Below are 20,787 nucleotides of genomic sequence, written 5' to 3'. Positions count from 1 at the left end.
AAAAAAGTTCACATGAATTATCTTTCAATTATTGGGGCTGGCTTCTAATTCATTCAATAAATAATTGTTGAACACCAATGGACAGGTAGTACACAAAGCACTTGGAAACAAAGGTGACAAGATAATATCCTCCTCACCCTGGCCGGGTAGCTCATTTGGTTAGAGTGTTGCCCCAATACTCCCAAGGCTATGGGGTTCCATTTCTTGTCAGAGCTCATACCAATCAATGTATAAATAAGTAGAACAATAAATCGATGTTTCTCTCTCTCCCCCTCTCTCTCTTTAAAAATCAATTTTTTTAAAAAAGATAATATCCTCCTTTTATAGAGCCTATTAAAAAACCTTCCCAGTTTTTTTTTTTCTCTTCTTTTTATTTTTTAACATACTATATGCCTACTATGTAGCAGGAAATGTTAGGCACTTGGAGGGTGGAGATATTAACTGAAAAGATAAATAAGATATAACCCATGTCCTCGAAGAACTGACAGATCAGTAGAAGAGAAAAATACAAATAATTATATTAAGTGCTATAAAAGCCACATAGATACTACGGGTAACCAAAAGAAAATACAACTAACTCCACTTATATAAATCAGGACAGTCTTCCCAGAGGAGGTGGTATTTAAGTAGGGTCTTAAAAAATATATGTTTCAAAAATGAAAGGAAAAAAAATACTCAAGGCAGAGGAAATAACGAGGTACAGAGACAAATTATACATGAATGTATATATATATATGAACACATACAGATTTGCATTAAAATATATACATGCTCTATATAAATGGATATACAATGTTTAGATACAAGTGAAGGAAGTCATCTGAACTAAACAATACAGAAAATAATGTGATTATGAAGACCTGGGGTGGGGAAGGAAGGGGGAGTCAATTGAGGGGGGAAGGGACATCTGTAATACTTTCAATAATAAAGATAAATTTTTAAAGAAAGAAAATAATGTGATTGACTATTTTCCCAATTCTCCAAAAGATAGTATATAACTAATAGCATTTAATTTTCTCCAGTAAATAAAGGGATAGTGCAGGGAGGTTTGAATGGTAGACAGAATCCTGGACTAGAAAGGCTCTCCCTTAAGTGTTAATTCAGGTAGGAATACTAGTATAAAGGATAGAAGCAACTAAATCAATTTAGAAACTCCTAAAATGGACAGGAACTGGGAAGAGTTCCATTTTAAACAGAGAGAAAAAGAAGGGTGGGGGAAAAGGCCTAAGTTAAACAGCATTCAACTCAGTGAGTGATAAAATATAAAGGGCGTGAGGGAAATAAGACTCGATCCAAGCTTTCTCTCAATAGATCATTTCATCAACCTTGATACTTGTTTTTTGCCATTAGGGTACATTTGACTTTACAAATATTTACACAATGGCACTCATATCTCTTGAGACCCCTACCCTTGATATACTTTTACATGAACAGTTTGCCACTGGGGGGAAAAAAAATCCAGGAAAATCCACCTGGAAACCTTTCCTAGTTTCTAAGTAAGTATAAGCACTCTTAGATTATGTTTGGAGTAACTGAAATAACTTTTTTTAAAAATCATGAAAGCAATCTCCCTTTATGTGTCCTTTAAAATGAATATTAACTGAGGCCTATTCCATGTCTATGACTTATTTTTATCAATAATACAGAATCTAACTGGCAAAGTTCCTTACACAATGAAAATATTCAAATAAGCAACTGAGAGCAGAGTTTCCCAACCCTGATACTATTGACATTTGGAACCAGATAACCCTTTGTTGTGGGATGCTATCCTGTACATCACTTTGAACTGGCCTGTACCCACTAGATACTAGTAGCAACCCCCCACAAACACACCTCTCCCAAATTGTGACCCTCAAAAACATCTCCCTCCGGATATTGCCAAATGTTCCCGGGGGCCATTATGTGACAGTCATTGTCCTATGCTTATTTATTATTTCATTTAACCTAACAACAAAGTATCTGTTTTCCCCATCTTACAATTTAAGTGAGGCCAAAAGAGATAAACAACTTGCCAAAAGTCACACAACCAATAAGTGCAGCAGTCTGTATTTGAACCCACACAATGGTGGCTTGAGTCCCTGCTCTAATCACTATCATGCCATCTCTTATTAATGCCTCAGCCTTTACCATCTGATAATTGGAAAGTAGCATTTTGAATCTTATCTGGAAAATAAAAACTAAAATTATTCACACAAGTGGAAACTAAAAGGCTCCAAACTCAATTCAGAATAAATTAACAAGTATTTTTTAAGTACTGACTGTATGCCCAGTACCAACTTTAAGAACTAGAGTGGTTCAAAGAAAAGGAAACTACCATTTATTAAGGATTTGGCTCAGGACCTTTTTCACACATCATCTCTCTGAAATCTTACAACATCCCTGTGAGGAAGGTATTATCTTCTTTTCAAGTGAGAAAGATAAGACTTAGAATAGAAAAGTGGTCCCTGACCTAAAAGGGCTTACAATTTCATTGAAGAGAACAAAATAAATAAATAAATAAAGATTTAAAAAACAACAATAGGATAAGCAAGTTAAGTACTTCATTTAATAATACACAGGACATGCAAAATAGAAAACGGGTAATGGGAAAGTGTACAGTTAGTCAGGGAATACTTCTTAAAAGAGGTTTCTAGTATCCCCCTCTCTTAAGAAATGCCATTAATGAGCAAAAGGTGATAAGCTGGGGAGAAGCCACACTTCTGTAAACTATGTAAAATAGAAGTCTGGGGGCTGAAAGGAAAGTTTTGTGATTTAAGTAGTAAGTCAAGGAAATGATGAGGAGTATAAGGCTGCCTTAAAATTAAGGTCAAGCTGTAGCTGGAAACAAAGAAACTGGTTCTATGATTTTAGGGTGCCAGTGCTGCTGAATAAAGGCAGTAGTATTCTAGTGATATATTCAGAAGTAAAGACCACAAATGCCCTCAGCATTTTGAAAAAACCAGCAACCTAATGAAAATAACAATAATTTAATATTGTAATATTTATTATTATTACAACAGCTAACACTTATTGAGCACTAATTCTCAGCTAGCCTCTTGTGATGCATTATCTCACTCTATCCTCTTACCTACACTATGAGAAAGGTAGGTACTATTATTATCATCCCAGTTTTACAGGAAACACACAAAATAAACAACTTGGCCAACCTCGAAAAGCAGCACAGCTAGAACCTGGGTCTATCAACCTCAAAGCTTCCCTCTCAACAACTATCTCATATATATCGAATTACAAACATCTCTCTTAGGCAAAGCTTGAGAAATATGACCAATGAGGAGACAAGAAACTCCAATGTAGTTAAAAACCCTTTGTGGGTCCCTTCTCCTAGCAGGTATTTTGGAAATTTTCCCACACAATGTCTATCCCATACAGATTAAAATTGGTTTAAAGCAGTGGTCAGCAAACTCATTAGTCAACAGAGCTAAATATCAACAGTACAACTACTGAAATTTCTTTTGAGAGCCAAATTTTTAAAACTTAAACTTCTTCCTACGCCACTTCTTCAAAATAGACTTGCCCAGGCGTGGTATTTTGTGGAAGAGCCACACTCAAGGGGGCCAAAGAGCCGCATGTGGCTGGCGAGCCGCAGTTTGCCAACCACGGGTTTAAAGAATCCAGATGTTGAAAAGCTAAGAACTAAAGCCAATCATTTAATCAACATTTCAAAAGGTGGTAGATGATAACAAGTGGCAACACCCCACATCCACAACCCAAAGCAATAACAGGGTGTGACCTCTGACTAAGTTAGACTGACCTCAAAACTTCCTGAACCACTCTCCCCTAGTATTTGCCTCTTCCCTCCGTCCTTTGCTGTGTGTCTCTCCCCTCCTCTGTACATCCATCTCTCCTACTAAATAGCCTGTACAAAAAAATCAGAAATTTTGTGTTTCCTGCTCTAAATTTCTAATCTAGTAAGTTAAAATTTGAATATTTTTCTAATGAAAAAATTCTATTTGTGTAATACTCAATAGAAAAATGGTTCCCCATTCATTATAGCAGCATTCCAAAGTTTCTATTACCAAATTCACAGTAGTCAATTTAGAACCACCAATCATGCAAAAGAAAACTAATGACCCACATAGTTATCTAACCTTCTGGTATTATTGCCTACATAACAATAAGCAGGAAGAAATTGAACTCACTAGAGAAACTATGCTCTTCTCCCATCTATCCAGTAACCTATCCTATATAATAAAAGCCTAATATGCTAAGTGTCCAGTCATCTGGTTGGCCATTCAACCAATCAAAGCATAATATGCTAATGATATGCTAAGGCAGCTCAACTGCTTGCTATGACATGCACTGACCACCAGGGAGAAGACAGTAAACCAGTCGACCAGTCGCTATGATGTGCACTGACCACCAGGGGAGTGGGCCTAAGCTGTCATTCGTACATCCCCCAAGGGCTCCCAGACTGTGAGAGGATGCAGGCCGGGCTGAGGGACGGCCCCCTCCAAGTGCACAAATTTCATGCACCGGGCTTCTAGTTCATTATAAAATACTTTTTTAAAAATCTCTAAAATGGAAAGAAGCATAACTCCAATCGCTACCAACAAAGAAAAATACTGAATTTTTAAAAACTAGAATATTTAATTAAATTAACGACTTAACCAAAGACCCACTAATATTTAAACCAATCTAATTTCTCTATTTACACCAAAATCTAAAGCAAACTTGCCTTAAAAGAAGAAGTTAGAGAATGAGGACAAAAGCTGGCAAGAAAATCAGTGCCAAGAAATATATCTCAATCTTGCCTTTCTGCCTTTGGATTTTTTTCATACACATATCTTAAATACACAGTTCTATTAAATAAACAGACTATGAAGGCATAGCCAAATGGTTCTCAAAATAGAAATACTTTCCAAATACAAAAACGACCCAGAAGCATTTATTTCTTTCATTGACCAATAAAACACTGTTTACACCAAGCTTGAAGAAATGTTACTTCTGAAACTAATCTTGTAATTAAAAAGTACTAAGCATGAAAGGGAATATAAAACAATAACACCACTAACACTACCTCTGTAATCATTTTAGAAAAAGGAGGAAACTAAAATTTACTTAAAATAGAATCATCTAAATAAAATTCCTTCAATATTAATTTGAGATGAGATGTAATAATAGAGATAAAACCTATTAAACTTCTCCATAATTTCTTTAAAGCTTTTTATTCCCAACAGTTAAGGAGATGGACAGTTAAGACACTTGATAACTGACATTTATAAATTGACAATTTAAACAACAGCCACTTTCAGAGATATGCAACAAATTATTTTTAAAAGTCCTTTCTGATCTAAACACTATTGAGGTCTTTGGAAATGAATTCTAATTCCTGCTGTGTTCAAATCAGGAGTTCTGCCATGTCTCTGATCTTATTTTTTTTAATTAATGTTAATGAATCATACAGACACTGATTCAGATGTGTTTGAAAACACTGCAGAATTATTCAGTATTATTTGTCAAACTCAAGAGATGAATTTAAATGTTGGGCAACATAAAACCTGACTTTAGCCTTCTGTCTATGTCACACTTAAAAGATCTTTAACTTAACAAGTTTACAGTGATCAGTCACATTGCTATATGCCAGGCACTGGACTAAGAGCTTTGCATATGTTTTATATCATCTCATTTAATCCTAACAACTCTGTGAAGGACACAGTTTCCCCCCATCAACAGGTGATAAAGCTAATATTAGGATAAATAGCTTGTCCAAAGCCACGAAGCAAAGAAATGAACTGCCTAACAAATGAGTCTTCTGCCTTCATAGTATGACTATATTTTATTAGGTAAATGAGAAATGAACTAGCAACATGTTGCTGGTTCCTAGGTATGCACAATATTTTCAACCATTAGATAGTTATAAATTATTATTATTATTAGTGAAGCAACTCCTTTTAGATCTAGAGAATGTCATGCAAATGTCTATTATTTATTGCCCCTTACACTGCCCTAAAAAACATACCATGCTAAAAGTCTAAGATAAATACATTCTTCCAAAATCAAACCAGCAATTTGCCATCAGACTTGACATTTGGCACTAATATACAGATGCTCCTTGACTAATGGTGGGGTTATGTCCCAATAAACCCATCATAAGTCGAAAACTCATTTACTACACATAACCTACCAAACATTGTATCTTAGCCTAGCCTGCCTTAAACATGCTCAGAGCACTTAACATTAGCCTACAGTGTGGCAAAAATCATCCTGGCTGCTGCTGTCCAGCACCATAAGAGAATATCATACCCGACTTATTGCTAGCCCGGAAATATATCAAAATTCAAAATTCGAAAACTGACCACTATCAATATATCGTTTTCACACCACCATAAAGCTGAAAAGTCTAAGACAAACCATCGTAAGTCAGAGACCGTCTGTATATTGATGGGTTCATTCATGATGCTGTATGATGAATAAACCAAAAGAAAACACAGTATCTTGAATCCAATGGTGAGCCTCTCAGAGGAAAGGCTAAGTAACATTAAAAATATTTTGCACTATGTTTTAATATTTCCTAAATTCCGAAGCAATCATGCAGAAAGGAGCATGTGGCACAATACACTAGGTACATGCACACAGAGACACACTCACAATGCTACCTCCTTCCTAAATCCACTCAGGTTTCCAGTAGCTATCTTTCAGCTGGAAAGAAAGGGCAGAAGAGACACAGCATAGCAACAGAAACAGCATAATACTTGACTGATCCACAAGCTATCCCTTAGATGATGGGGGAAAAGAAAAAAAAGATAAGATACTCAAGCAATAAGGCCTCTTGTGCATTCTTGTTTATTATCTTTCCGCTTCCTGCATTGCAGCTACAACACAAACGTAGGCTCTCATACTTGCTTGTATTAGCTTGCTGTTTTAGAGAAATCAAGTGTTACTCAAAATTTTGAAATATAGTGCAAAAAAAAGGTTTAACAGCAAGAGTTCATAGTTTGAAAGTACCTTTAGTCATCTGTTTGCAATGACAATTCAGCTACACTTAAAAATAATACACCACTCTTTTCCCTTGTCCACAGAAAGTGTCACAATATAGAATATTTCTATTCAGAATATTTGCAGATATGAGATGAACACCTGGCATCTCTTAAATTGCACCCATTCTTAAGCTTGAGAAAATGATAAAATTACTTGAAAGGTAAAAATTTAATTGAAGATTTTTTTAAAAAATTAAGGAAAGACTCCTCTCCTAATAAACAGAAAGCAATTTTACAGTGACCCTCTAAATGGTATACTAAAATGTCAGATTATATAAACTCCTTTTAAGGAAGAGGGACTAAAGTACCAATTACATGTGCACATAAAATAAAAGTAGGTTTGAAACTAACTAAAAACTGATCACTACTGCAAGAGTAACACCGTTCTCTGACATAAACAGGAGAATCCTGAGATGAATAAGATTTATGAAATCAAAACAAAAATATACCATCATCCAACGCAGGTATTTGTTGATGTGTGAAACTAATGTTTTCATGTTAGCTACAATGTAAAATTACACAGAATGAATTGTCCTTTCTAAACAACACATTTGAGACAGACTAACCTACGAAATCAACCCATAGGACACATTTACTCTTAAGGATACAGCAAAGGTTTTTAAAGTATACTTTTACATAATTTAAATGATGTGTTAAGATATACTACTTGGAATTAACAAAACAAAAATTGTGGGAGCCAATAATTGTATACACTGAATTGGTCACTACAAGAGATTAAGACTTTAAAGAGACAAGTCTCACACTTTAATGTTCTTATAATTTGACTAATACTTTCATCTGATTCAAGCCAACTATAAACACTTGTAATTTTATATCTAAAGTAAATGCTTCATAATTTATTTTCACAGCCTCTCAAAATTATATCCATAAGTCCCTTCAACTTTTGACCTGGATACATAGCCAGTATATCACTATATGCCAACTATGGTATCCTATATAATAAAAGCCTAATATGCTAAGTGTCTGGTCGTCCGGTCATCCATTCAACCAATCAAAGCGTAATATGCTAATGATATGCTAAGGCCACTCAACCACTCACTATGACGTGCTCTGACAACCAGCAGGCAGACAGTCGACAGGTCAACCAGTCGCTATGATGTGCACTGGCCACCAGGAGCAGACAGTCAACTGGTCAACCAGTCACTATGACGTGCACTGACCACAAGGGGGCAGACGCTCCGACTGGTAGGTTAGCTTCCTGCTGGGGTCTGGCTGATAGGGACTGAGTGAGACAGCCTGGACATGCCCTGGAGCCCTCCCGCGGTCCCTTCCTGGCTGGCCAACCTCCCACGTCCCTCCCCGGCCCTGATCGTGCACCGGTAGGGTCCCTCAGCCTGGCCTGCGCCCTCTCGCAATCTGGGACCCCTCGGGGGATGTCGGAGAGCCAGTTTCGGCCCAATCCCACAGGCCAGGCTGAGGGACCCCACTGTTGCACGAATTCATTCACCAGGGCCTCTAGTCTATTTATAAGAAACACAAGTACTTCCTATTTTTTGTTGCATCCCTTTACAGATGGCATTGCCACTGCTCCTTAATCCATAGTTTTCATCACTATCTTGTACAGTAGATTCTATGCTTTATTCAGAATCATATTAAGACAACCCTTGAGGAACACATCTCATTTAGAAAACAAACCACCTAAAATAGCTGTACATCAGATTCATAATGGATGAAGCTCATACTGTATTGTTGGTGGACCTGGCAGATGCCTACATCAGGGGTCCATAAACTACATGCCCAATCCAACCTACCTCCTGATTTTATGTATAAGGTTTTACTGGAACACAGCCCCACTCATTCACTTACATATTGTCTTTGGCTGCTTTCACACTACAAGAGCAGAATCGAATCACTAAGACAGGAACCATGTGGTCCATAAAATCTAAAATATTTACTAACACTTGACAAAGAAAAATTTGTCAGCTCCTCCTCTACACAATGAGATAGCAGAGGAAACATAAGACTTTTCCCAGAACCACCTCCAAAGTACATGAATTGGGCTGCTGCTAGCCTAGGTGTGGGCTTTGCAGTCAGTCATCTGGTGCTAAAACACACAATGCACACCCTCAAGGCTCTTTAACCTTCCCATATCAATCCCAAAGCACAGCACATGACGTTATGACTCCCAACAACCAGAGTCCCACCTTTCCCTCTGTCTGTACTAGTAAATCATGTACAGCTGCCCTTTACGTTCATCAAAACATGGTTTTACCTGCGTAAAAAAATGTTGTGGAAAGTAGGGGTGAAGAGAGCAGGCATCCATGTGGCATACATTCCAGTCCCTATACCCTCATCCTAGAATCACCCTAGATTTAAACTTCTTGTCCAAATATCTCTTCCCCAGAGAGTTCTGCCATTTCAATGATCACTCTTAAGAAGCTACTAGGAAGGTGGAAATTTCAAACTCAGCAATGCAAAAGTGGGGATATATGTATTCCCTGCCTCACAATCCTTAATCCTTATTCTAGTCAACACTAAAAGCTAGCCACAGTAGCTGCAGGTTTCCCCACAGGAAGAAAAAATAAAAGGACAGTCTTTCAGTTTCTCATACTTCAAAGATGTCTGGGTTTTTTAAATGCTAAATTGTTTTGTGTTTCTTTTTTAATAAAAGGGTTTTCCAAAAAAGAATTTCAGCACTTCTGTGCCAGCACAGGGATATCCCCTCCATTGTACAGGACACAAAGACACACACCAACCTCAAGCAGGGGAAGCAGCGTTCTCTGCCAGCTATTTTTAGCCCCACTTTGTCAAGTTAGAGGCCAAATTTAGGATAATGATGCTGGACAAACTTTAAAAACATGAATATGGTGAAAGAAATCTGTCCTTTTAGGTGTAAGTTCCTTAACAGTGAAATCCTATATATTCTTTCAACTTAACCTCAGGGGACTTATATATACTCTACAAGTTTGTTATAGCTATTTCAAAAATACAGAATCATAAGACTAACTACTGGCCATATTTAAAGGCTGTTTCTCTCTTTCAACTTCAACTCTTATTCACTTTTAAAACATTTATTTTAAGGAGAGTTCATCCATTCACTGTTGCTACTATATCTTTGCTAACTTTAATGATTTTTCTCCCCTCCACCCCAAGTAAAGATACCCATTTTTCATTCTCCATCTGCACTCTCAAGAAACCTTAATACTATGAAAATGACTCCCAGCTCTACATTTTCAGCATATCACTCATTATTTTATTGTCTTGAGCATGCATTAGTATCCAATGTTTGTTTACCCTGAAATTTAAGGTCCAAAAAAAAAAAAAAAAAAATACAATGCCCCATTTCTGAATTATGTTTTACAAGAAACCGCTCATTAGCACCATACTAAAATACTGGAAGAGCCTTCTTTTTCACTCCTCCATCTGTACAGCTCTTCAGTGACCATAGTGTAAAAACGTTGGTTCCCTAGAAAAAGATATAATGCCTCTTGGCCTAAAATACAGTTTCTGCTCATCAAAAACTGTCTCAGGAACATTGTTCTCAATTGCTTCTTTGATCCGTAAACATGTATTGATCCTAAGCATATTCAACACAGATTGATCCTAAGCCTATTCAAGAACTTACCTCTGTATTCCTATCAATCTAAATTTCTAATTACATTTGTCCCTCACACCCTCCAATTCTAAAAGTCTGAAAAACTTTTCTTCCCAAAAAAATACCTTCGAAGATTTGGTTCAGACATTCCAATTAGTCCTCCATAGTTCAACACTATCATTTCCCTAATGAAAAATGTACAAACACATTTATATCTATGAGGTACCAAACACAGTAACTGACATATGGTAGTAGTAGATAAATAGTGGTCCATTCTCACTTTCCTACAGTTTTGTGTAATTTGTGATTCATTGCCTTTGCCATCTATAAATAAAAGCATCTCAAAGGTAGGGATCCCAAATACTTTGTTTCTTTGATACCCAAATATGCAATAAAACAATACCATAGTCAAGCAATAAAAAGTCTTAAGGTAGCTAAACAACTTTGATGGAGTACAATCTATACTTAAACTATAGTTTGTTGGTTTGTCCTCCTTTCCTCCCTATGAAAGATTATGCTTTTCTTCCTTCTGTAAAACATGGGATATGTGAATTCCTCAAGGTCACAAAATAAGATAACAGAACCAGAGACATTTGTTTCTGGATTTTACATCTAACATTATATCCACTACTCATGTCAGTACCCATTTAAAATCGATAGAGCCCAAGCCAGTTTGGCTCAGTGGATAGAGTGGACCAAAGGGTCCAGGGTTAGATTCCGGTCAAGGTTATGTACCTCAGTTGCAGGTTCCTCCTTGGCCCAGGCCCTGGTCGGGACTGGTGCAGGAGGCAACCAACCGATGTGTTCCTCGCACATCAATATTTCTCTCTGTCTTTCCCTCTCTCTTCCATTATCCCTAAAAATCAATGGAAAAATATCCTCAGGTAAAAATAAAATAATAAAAGTAAAATAGAATTTAAGGTTTCTCATTAAAAAATAACAAGAACAAGGCATATAAAGAAAAACAAAACAGGTGGAGAAGTTCCAGAGGAAAGCAAAATAATCAAAGGAATTGAAGAAATTAGTTTAAGATATGCAAAGAGGCAGGAAAGATAATGGTAAAGAGAAACAATCAAAAGCTGGAAAACCAGAAAAAGAAAACTCCAGCTTATTATAGCATTTCTCACAACACAAACTCTGCATGTGTCCTGGAACATTAAAGAAAAAAGGTTTGGGAGAAATGAATGAATTGTTACATAATTTAGGCGCTAATAAACTTGTAGAACTCATTATTTCAAAAGACAAAAAGTATAGAATGGAAACATTGTTTGAGAAAGTATCAAATTTAATCAAGATCCTGAATGGAGAAGTTACCATAGCTAACCTCAGACTTACATTCATTCCCACAAAGCGTCTCTCAGCAGGGGCTTGAGAGAGAGCAAGACCACGCAGTTGTCTGCAGGGACCATAAATCGGTATAGTACTCACTATGTTATTATATAAAATTCTATCCCATGCTTAAGCCTTCAGGTCTGTATAAACTACTTTCCTGCACCTTAGTTTAGAACTCTGGGAAGATACCTAAAATACAGGTCAAAGATTTTATAGACTTCACCTCTAAAATAATGGAAGGGAAAAAATCATCCTTCAAAATATTAAATATCAAATTTTCTCATTAGATAGAAAAATAAAGAAGCTCAAATAAACAAAGTCTCAAGTCACTCTGCCAAATAAAAGAGTGCTGACAGGGAGGACATATGCTTCTCGCCCCCCAAAAAAGCATTTGAGTAAGGAATAAAAACTTTTAAAAACTGGTTCAAGTACCGAATGCTCTCCCCTAATTAACTTGTGATTCATAAGAACTCACAATTTCCCGAGTAACCGAAATCTGTTACAGTGTCCTCCTGATACACAGGAATTGGACCCAGGAAATGAGAAGGTAAAAACTCCTGTACGGACAGGTACTGAAATGAAAATCTCTTCAAGAGTGCAAAAAAAAAGGGGGGGGAGGGGTACTTTACTTTCAGGGGTTCATGGGGTAAGAGATTCCCCCTTGAGAACCCAAATAAGAGTTGCCCGGAAACAAAAACTACAGTGCAGGTTTTCACACCTGGTGTACCAGGAAAAGGTGTATTACAGAGATGTCCTTTGTGTACACATACGCTCCGGCTTCCTCGATTTCCTTTTGTCAATTACTGGCCAGAAGGGAGCAAGTGTCCCCAATGGAGAAAGACAGAACTCCTCTAGGAGAAGCCTGGAAGCTTCCGTATTGCACCGAAAGGAGCTAAAAGGTTAAACGTGTGGCTACCTGATACCTTCTCCTGCCTTGTGGAATAAAGGTACCTCCCTCTCATCCATGCACTCCCAACGCTCCAGGAAACCATCAGCAAAACCCCAGGAGGTTGCACCGGCATCTGCCCACTTCCCACCACCCCTCAATCCCTTTCCCGGGGCCACTCACACTTTGGAGAAGGACCGTGCGCTGAGCCAGTGGGCCGGCTCCCTTCCTCCTCGGGACCGAGGCTGCGGCTGCGGAAGGCGCCGACCCGCGCGTCGCTGAGAAGCGGGGCTCGTGTCGCTCAGCCCGGCGGCCACCCGGGTCCCTTCCGCGCAGCGGGAGCAGAGGCGGCTTCGGCCCCACTTATCTCTTTTCCTCTTCCTGGGTCTCTTCAGGCTGCCTTCTGCCCGTCCTCGGCCACTTCTCCCGGGACAGTCACGTTAGGGAGGCTCCGGATTGTGTGTTTAGAAAGTTTCCTCTGGGCGGAGAGCGGCCGGCCCCCCGGGTCCCCCCGGCCCCGCCGCCCTCGGGGCTGGGGCGGGGGAGGGGGCTCTAAGAACTCCTCCCGGAGTCCTGCCGCGGGGCCGGGGGGCCGGCGACTGGCCCGGGGAGAAGACCCCCGAGGGGGTTAAGGGCAGGTGGAAGGGAAGGGAAGGACTGCAGCGCCGGTCCTGCTCTCCCCGCCGCCCCGGCCGCCGCTTCACATCGGGGTCCCCGCCCCCCGGCCGGGGGTGATTGCTGAACCTGGGGCCCCGGATCATACACTCCGGGGCGAGATGCTAAGGCCCCGGGCGGGTGGCCGCGGCGGCCGCGAGGTCGGGGACCCGGCCGGCTCCGCTCGGCGCCGCCCCCGCTCCCGGCTCCTGCATGTGTCGCTGCGGCTGGGACCCCCTTCCTACACCTCGGGGGTCCCTCGCCCGCGCCCCAGGACCAGACAGAAGCTCCGATCCCTCCTCGGCGTCCTCTCACCGGGAAGCTGCTGCCCGGCCCCGGCCCGAGGTAGCCTCCTCCCTGCCTCCCGGCCGCCGGCTCCGGATCGGGCTCGGGCTCCGGCGTGTGCAGCCGCGGCTGCCGGCCGGGAAGGTGAGGGGGGAGCGGAGCAGTGGCCGCGGCTCCCGCTGGCCCAGGTGAGGGCGGAGGTCGCGGCGGCAGCCAGCGCACGGGGGCGGGGTCTCCGATGCTCGCAGGTCTCACGCTCGCGGCGGCGGCAGCGGCGTCCGGAGCCCAGCTCGCAGTCTCGCTCGCTCTGTGCGGGGCTCTCGCCTCACTCCAGAGAGAGGGGCGGGAGGGGAGCGGCGCGCGCCGATGACGTCAGTCGCCTAGCAACCGCTCTCCGCCCCTCCCTTCGCTCTCCGCGAGAGGCGTCCTCCGCCAGCCTGTGTTCCCCTTCCCAGCCGCCCCGCCCCGGCGACGCCGGCGCACTCCGATGACGCTCGGAAGGAAGAGGAAGTCGGGACTGGCGAGCGGGTGGGTGCGCCTCGGGCCGCTGGGCTCGTCGCCGCCGCCGCGGCCTCTGCGGTCGCGTCAGAACTGAAGAGAGGAAGGGGAGGAGCCGAGTGGAGCCCGAGCGGCCGCCCGATCTCACCCCGACCCGAGGGCGGCGGAGCGGGCTTTTGCTCTTTAGTGGTTTCCTTCAGGGCAGGTGGTGACTGCTCCTTTGGGAGCCAGGAGGAGGGAGGCCCGGGCCGCGCGGCCACGCTCGGGTGCGCACCCCCTGAAGGTGAGGCCTTGGGCCCCAAACCGGCCTTTGAGAAGCTGTACTGAGCGAGAAGTTGTCCTACTGCCTGATCCGCGCGCTGCACCTGTTCCCGGGAGCGAGCGCCCCACCCTTTCCGCGGTGCGGGGCGCGACCCAGCGCCGGAGAACGCGGAGTCGGACCGTGTGGATGTTTAGTGAATGAATGAACGAACGAATGAACGAACACTCGCGGAGCTCAGAGGGGTGGATGGAGTGCTAGCGCTTTGTTAACTGCATAGCATTGTAAAGATGAGAGGTGTAATGCATCCCTTCTTCCCCCTCTGCCCCCCCCCCCCACCCCTCACCCCAAAGGAAATAAGGGTGCGGCTTGAGTACCGGGTCACAAGCCTGAGTCTTTCTAGTGAAAAAGGAGGCGCGTTGCCCGGGCGAGAGAAAGGAGTCATCCTCCCGGATATTGTGGAAGGAGTTGTGACAGTTTTCCAGGGGGAGAATTGAATAGTGCCTCACTCCTAGTAATCACTCGTGCTTGTGGTCTGAAGCTCGGGAGAACTGGCCTTGGTTGTGAATCGGTAGACATGACCGTCACCCAGAAATTGTGGCCTGTGTCTCAAGCCTGCGTTTCAAAGGCTATTTACTCTCTAAAGTAAATACTATTACTGTTGTGCAGCTTTTCATACAGATGTTATCCTGGAAAGTACATTCAAGTAAAAAAAAAAAAAAAACTCATGAAGTTGAAAGTGTAGTTCTCTAGGAAAAAAAAAAAAAAATGTAAGTGAAAAGACCAGAGTCCTCAGGTTGAACCTGTCCTGGTGAATAGTGTGAGGATGAGATAAAAGCAGCAGCAATGATGAAAGGAAGCAGATTCCACAGTTCTGTCTTCGGCCCTGGCAGCCCTACCTCCTCTGGAAGGGGCAGTACTGGATATTTTAAGGCTTTCTGCCTCAGGGGGATGAGGAGCAAGTTTTTATAGGCAGGCTGGGGGAGCTTGGGGTTTCTGGCGCTACTGCTGCCACCATATGGAAATAGTAGACCAAGGAAACTTATAACTGGATAAATCCCAAGGCTCGTTGTTACTAAAATCCTGCAGAAAAAGTAATGGGACCAGGGAGGGGTGTTGCAGAAGCAAGAGGAGACAAAGTAGCACCTGCCCAACTGCCTTTGAGCCTAAATTCCAAGAGCCAGGTGAACTGTCCTGCTTATGCTACCCTGGATTTGACTGTCTTTTCATAACCTGCCTTGTTTATGTCCTTCCAAGTAAGACTCACAGAGAATCAGACCATCAAGTGATGACCCCACATGGCTACAAAACAAATCTTTTATGGTTTTGCCTGTCTTCCTGATTTCCTGATGGAAATTGAAGGAATAAAATGCACAGATTTAGGGGATTTTTTGAAGCTGAGCACCTCAGATTTTAGTACTGAGAGGTTTTTATAGTATTTTTTCCCCATTGGTTTTAGAGAGAAGAGAGGGAGAAGCATCGATTGGTCGCCTCCCATACACGCCCTGACCCTGACCCTGGATCCAACACCATCCATGAACCCACCACCTAGGTAGGTGCCCTGACCAGAATAGAACCTGCCACCTTCCGGTGTACTGGACAGTGCTCCAACCAACTGAGCCACATCAGCCAGGGCAGTTCTGTGGGTTTTGAATAAAAAGAGTGCAACCTAGTAAAGTATACCTCAAGGAAAGTGTGTACCAGATGGACTTTTTCAGCAGCCTGATCTTAGAACCTTAGTGCTGAAGACAGAATGGCACCCCGGAGAGCCCTCCGCCACCCACCACCTACAACCTACATAAAAAGAACCGGCTACACTAAACCTCACCACCCAGCGGGATAACCAGAGGAAACAGCTGGAACTGGTGACTGGAAAAGAGGAAGTTCATACATATCCAACTTGGTCTGCAACTTTTTAGTTCTTTTATTTTTTATTAATTAATCCAGAGGAGAACACAGCTAGTTTTCAAAATTCAAAAAACTTTGGAGTTTTAGGTAACAGTTGTTTTCCTGGTTCATCAATTTGTTTCTGATAGAGATCTGCTTTCTATGTTGAAATATGACAAAGGGATATTTTTCTCTTACACTTGAAAGCTCTTATGGGGAATTAATCAGTGTTTTATTAGCCTACATGATTGGTTTTTACTATTAAAGATTTCTTAATTATCTGGCAAATTTTCTTTTTACAAATGCCATTTATAGCATTCAATTACTTTTAAAATTTTTATTGTGAAATATACATTAAAATGCATAAAGCAGTTACTCAGTATAATGAGTAATTATAAAATAAACCTTCCTGTGACCAACCAGATCAAGAAATGGAACATTGCCAGCACCCCAGAATCCCCCCTGTTGACCTTCCTGAACACAACTCATCCCCTCTTTTTCAGAGGTAACCTTTTTTCTATCTTCTGTGATAAGTATTTCCTTGCTTTTCTCTATTGTTTTATCACAAACATGCATCCCTAAACAGTATATCATTTGGTTTTGTCCTTTCTTTTGAACTTCATTAAATGGAAAAACCTAATATGTAATCTATTATACTGGTACTTACCACTTTAGCTCAACATTGTTTTTAATCCATATGTTGTTCAGGTTGTTCATATAGCTTTAATTTGTTCATTTTAATTGCTGAATATTACGTGCCATGATTTACTTAGCCATTCTATTGTTGATGGATATCTGGGTTGTTTCTAGTTTGGAACTGTTATAAATGCTGCTGTGAACATTCTTCATATGTATTCTATCATGTCTATATCAGTTTCTGTATAGTATATACCTGGAAGTGGATATGCATATCATAAACTTGAATAAATAACACCAAGCTGTTTCTGATCTATATATATATAAAAGGCTAAGTGACCTGACCGTATGACCATAGACCGACCAGTGGTACATATGACACGCACTGGCAATGTGAAGATAAATATTGACTCACACATGCACAATACGTATAAAGCTCTTGCTGGCGCCAATTGCACGTGTGTGTTTCAATTTGTCATTGTCGATCATGAATTTGGTTGACACTTCTATGATAGAGAAAGGGCAGATAGCAATATTAAAATATTTCTTCTAATTATTTCCTTTCAATGTGCATGAATCCATTCACCGGGCCACTAGTGTTACTATAATTTTCATGCCTAATCTCTGAGATGCCCAGTGCGGTATCCTCATTTGTTGTGATTTAGCTTCATTGAATCTCCTTACTTTATAGGCAACTATGTAGCACATTGTTTCCCCTGGCACAGATTTTTTTTCATTTCCCAGTTTCATTCATTTTATAAAAGTCACAATGGCTTTTTGTTTTCTACCTAAAGTTCCTGCTAAAATACATGGTTGGTTTGGGTTTTTATTTTTTAATGTCACTCATTAATATCAAATACTTACCACCCGTTTCTACCTGGCAAATTGTCCCAACATATTGTTTGGTTGTTTTTATCATTTTCTTATCAGTCAATTCTTGGTTTACAATCAGTGATATTTAAAACTGGAGGAAGAAGAGACCCAGAGAAATTAAGTGTCTTACCCAGGTCAAAAGAACAAGTAAATAGGAAGCCTGGACTCCACCCCAAGTAGTCAAATAGAGTATGCATGCCGGTATATCACACCAACTCTTACTAGTAGTCTTCTGGAGCAGAAAGGTAAATTAATCCCCATGGTCTACAGAATATTGTCCACTTCCATATGCCAACCCTCTTACTCTACCATTGAATAAGGTTATGTTAAGCCTACCAGTTTTAGAATCAGATTAAGATTGACATAAATATTATAAAGGTTAATATAAATGATAGTGCTAAAATTTGCTTTTAAAAAAATAAGCAAGTTTGTCGTTTTGTTGGTTTTGTCTCAATTGGTTGAGCATTGTCCCATGTACCCAAGGGTCACTGGTTTGATTCCCAGTCAGGGCACATGCCAGGGTTATGGGCTCGATCTCCGGTGGGGGGCATTCAGGAGGCAGCTAATTGATGTTTCTCACTTAATGTTTATATCTTTCCCTCTCCCTTCCCCTCTCTCCAAAATCAATAAGAACATTTTTGTTTTTATTTTTTAATGATTTCTTTACTCCCCTTTCTCCCTTATAGCCTATTTGTCACTAGGCCACATTGCCTCTACAAAGAATTACCATACTTCCTCAATATCTAAGAGTTACAAAATAGAAGGTAGGTGTTAGCTGTTAAATAATGCTGGAAAGGCCCTTGATGATGATGATCGGCTCCCTAATAATTTCATAATGTGGTTAAAAACATTGGAGGATATCAGAACTTTTTTTTTTTTTTTTTCTGGAGGCCAGACCCAGACCTGGGGCAGGTCACTTCACCTGTGCTGTGGCCCTGCTCCAGAGGCTCCTGGCTGGCTCCTCAGCAGTGGCTGGGGCAGGACCTGGGCCCGGGTCCTACCACTCTGCAACAGTGGCAGCCACAGCAGCTAGAACTTAACATTTTTAATACAAGGACAAACCAGCCTCGAAAACTTACCAACTGTTTGATGAGATTGCCCCTGTTTTACCTTTATTATCGTCCAGGTTTGCAAAAAGATTGATTCTAAAAAGGAGTGATAGATTACTTCTAGTTTTTGTTTTGTTTGTTTATTTATTTTGATGACTTCTAGTTTTAATAGAAAATAAATAAATTTGAATCACTTGAAATCTTTAATAATTTAAATTTTAAGTTTCATAAGAATCCTTCATTTGGTTTTGTCAATAGTCACAAAGTATTTTTATCTAATAAAATCTAGCTATCATTTTAAATATTGAGTAAAAACAGCCTCAAAGAAATAACTTCATAAAAATATTAATGTAGGCTTAGATGTACCTTAACTCTGAAGAGCAAAGGCTTTAAAATGTTCTGGCTTGAATTTTAAAGTTGAGTTATTGAATTAACTATAGGGAGTTGCCAAAGGTAACAAATACATAAATACTAATTGTATATTTTTTGTGGTAACTGCCAAAAAGCAATGATCTGTAGAAAATATTAAAGGGTTAGAATATCTATCATAAGCATAGAATTTTCATATTTCACCATTCAGTGAACAAAAACTTAGCACCTACTGTTTCTTAGCACTGGACTAAGTGCTTGCTTGACAGATAATGGTGAAGAGAAACAGACCTGTCCCTAGCTTCATAGAGCTTGCATTTTAGGGCCTAGTGCAGGCCAGGCTTGATACTTCACACCAGCTACTGTCATCTACAACTGTTTTCATATATCTGGTGATACAGTCAATGAATAAAGGAGTGACTCCTTTTATTCTCTTAAGCACATTAATGCTAGCAACCTTTGATCCTATTGTCATTTGTCAGATTATCGTGATAATTTTGAAAAATACAGAAACATTCAAAGAGTAGTATGTGTCCATACACCTTTCACCTAGATTTCTGCTATATTTGCTTTATGAACTTTTTCTGAACCATTTCAAACTAAGTTGCAGGTCTCATGATGCTTCACTCCCAAGTACTTCAGCAGTTATAACCTAAGAAAAAGGATATACCTAACCCCTACCTTTAATCAGACTTATAAGTAACAAAAATATTTATCTAAATACAGTTCATATTTAAATGGTTACTTTCTATCCTCATTGATATATAACTTGTAAATAACATTGTGTAAGTCAAGTATACAACATGATTACTACAATTAGGTTAGTTAACACACTATCACCTCACATAGTTACTTTTTTGTTGTTGTTTGATGACATTTAAGATTTACTCTCAGCAAATTTCAAGTATAAAATACGAAGAGTATTCTTGATGGCTGTCCTCCTCCCCCAACCTGGGTCCAGTCATGTTCACATATTGTATTCTTCAATCGTATTTAAATGTAAATATTTTTCGAGAAACTAAAAACTTGGGCTCTAATATTTTAAAGTAGTTGCTTTACATGATGTCCTTTCTCTCTTTTTAAAAATGTTATATTTTAAGTCTACTAAGAGCATTATGTACTTTTTAGTAAAGAATGGACTCCCTTCTTCAAGAGCTTTTTCACTTACCTTTGACATCACTTAATGCAGCTGTAGTAGTTGGGGGAGTCGTTCACTGAGATGCTAGTCATTCCATTGTTTTCCGAAAGTAGCCTGTACATTTTCTTAGATGCTTCCTTCCACCCATGCCTCACATGCCATCCTCTTTCTCCCAGGCAAAATCCTATTACCTCTTTTCCTCCTCCTAGCTTTCTAGGAAACCATTCAGGAGCATCTAACCTCACAGTTCTTATTCTCTATCCACGACCTCTGCTGAGCTCCACCAGAATTTGCACCTGATTTCCTTTACCAAAACCTTTTCACTAAGAGTCATTTGCACCAGAGCCCATCACCACTGCAGCCTGCCATCACTAACTAGGTGTGTACT

General features: G+C 40.5%; 1 protein-coding gene and 1 long non-coding RNA gene across 3 annotated transcripts in view; one reads left to right on the top strand and one right to left on the bottom strand.

Moving 5' to 3' along the window:
* The window catches only part of FBXW7 (F-box and WD repeat domain containing 7), a 179,786-nt gene extending 166,699 nt beyond the window's left edge, over nucleotides 1-13,087 (bottom strand). Inside the window, exon 1 of one of the 2 annotated variants that reach the window (XM_028151728.2) lies at nucleotides 12,935-13,087. The gene's annotated coding sequence lies outside the window, so the exon portion shown is untranslated. The remainder of the gene's footprint in view (nucleotides 1-12,934) is intronic. The other variant, XM_054717687.1, reaches the window with a different exon arrangement.
* Nucleotides 13,088-14,220: 1,133 nt separating this feature from the next.
* Nucleotides 14,221-17,286, top strand: LOC114233022 (uncharacterized). The gene is made up of 2 exons (XR_008556238.1): nucleotides 14,221-14,471; nucleotides 15,907-17,286. It is a non-coding gene; the product is annotated as an uncharacterized LOC114233022 (long non-coding RNA).
* The last annotated feature ends 3,501 nt before the right edge of the window (nucleotides 17,287-20,787 follow it).

The sequence above is a fragment of the Eptesicus fuscus genome, chromosome 6 (genome assembly GCF_027574615.1).
Source record: "Eptesicus fuscus isolate TK198812 chromosome 6, DD_ASM_mEF_20220401, whole genome shotgun sequence".
Classification (NCBI taxonomy): domain Eukaryota; kingdom Metazoa; phylum Chordata; class Mammalia; order Chiroptera; family Vespertilionidae; genus Eptesicus; species Eptesicus fuscus.
The sequence above is the reverse complement of the archived record's forward strand: the minus strand, read 5'-3'. Positions and strand labels throughout refer to the sequence as shown.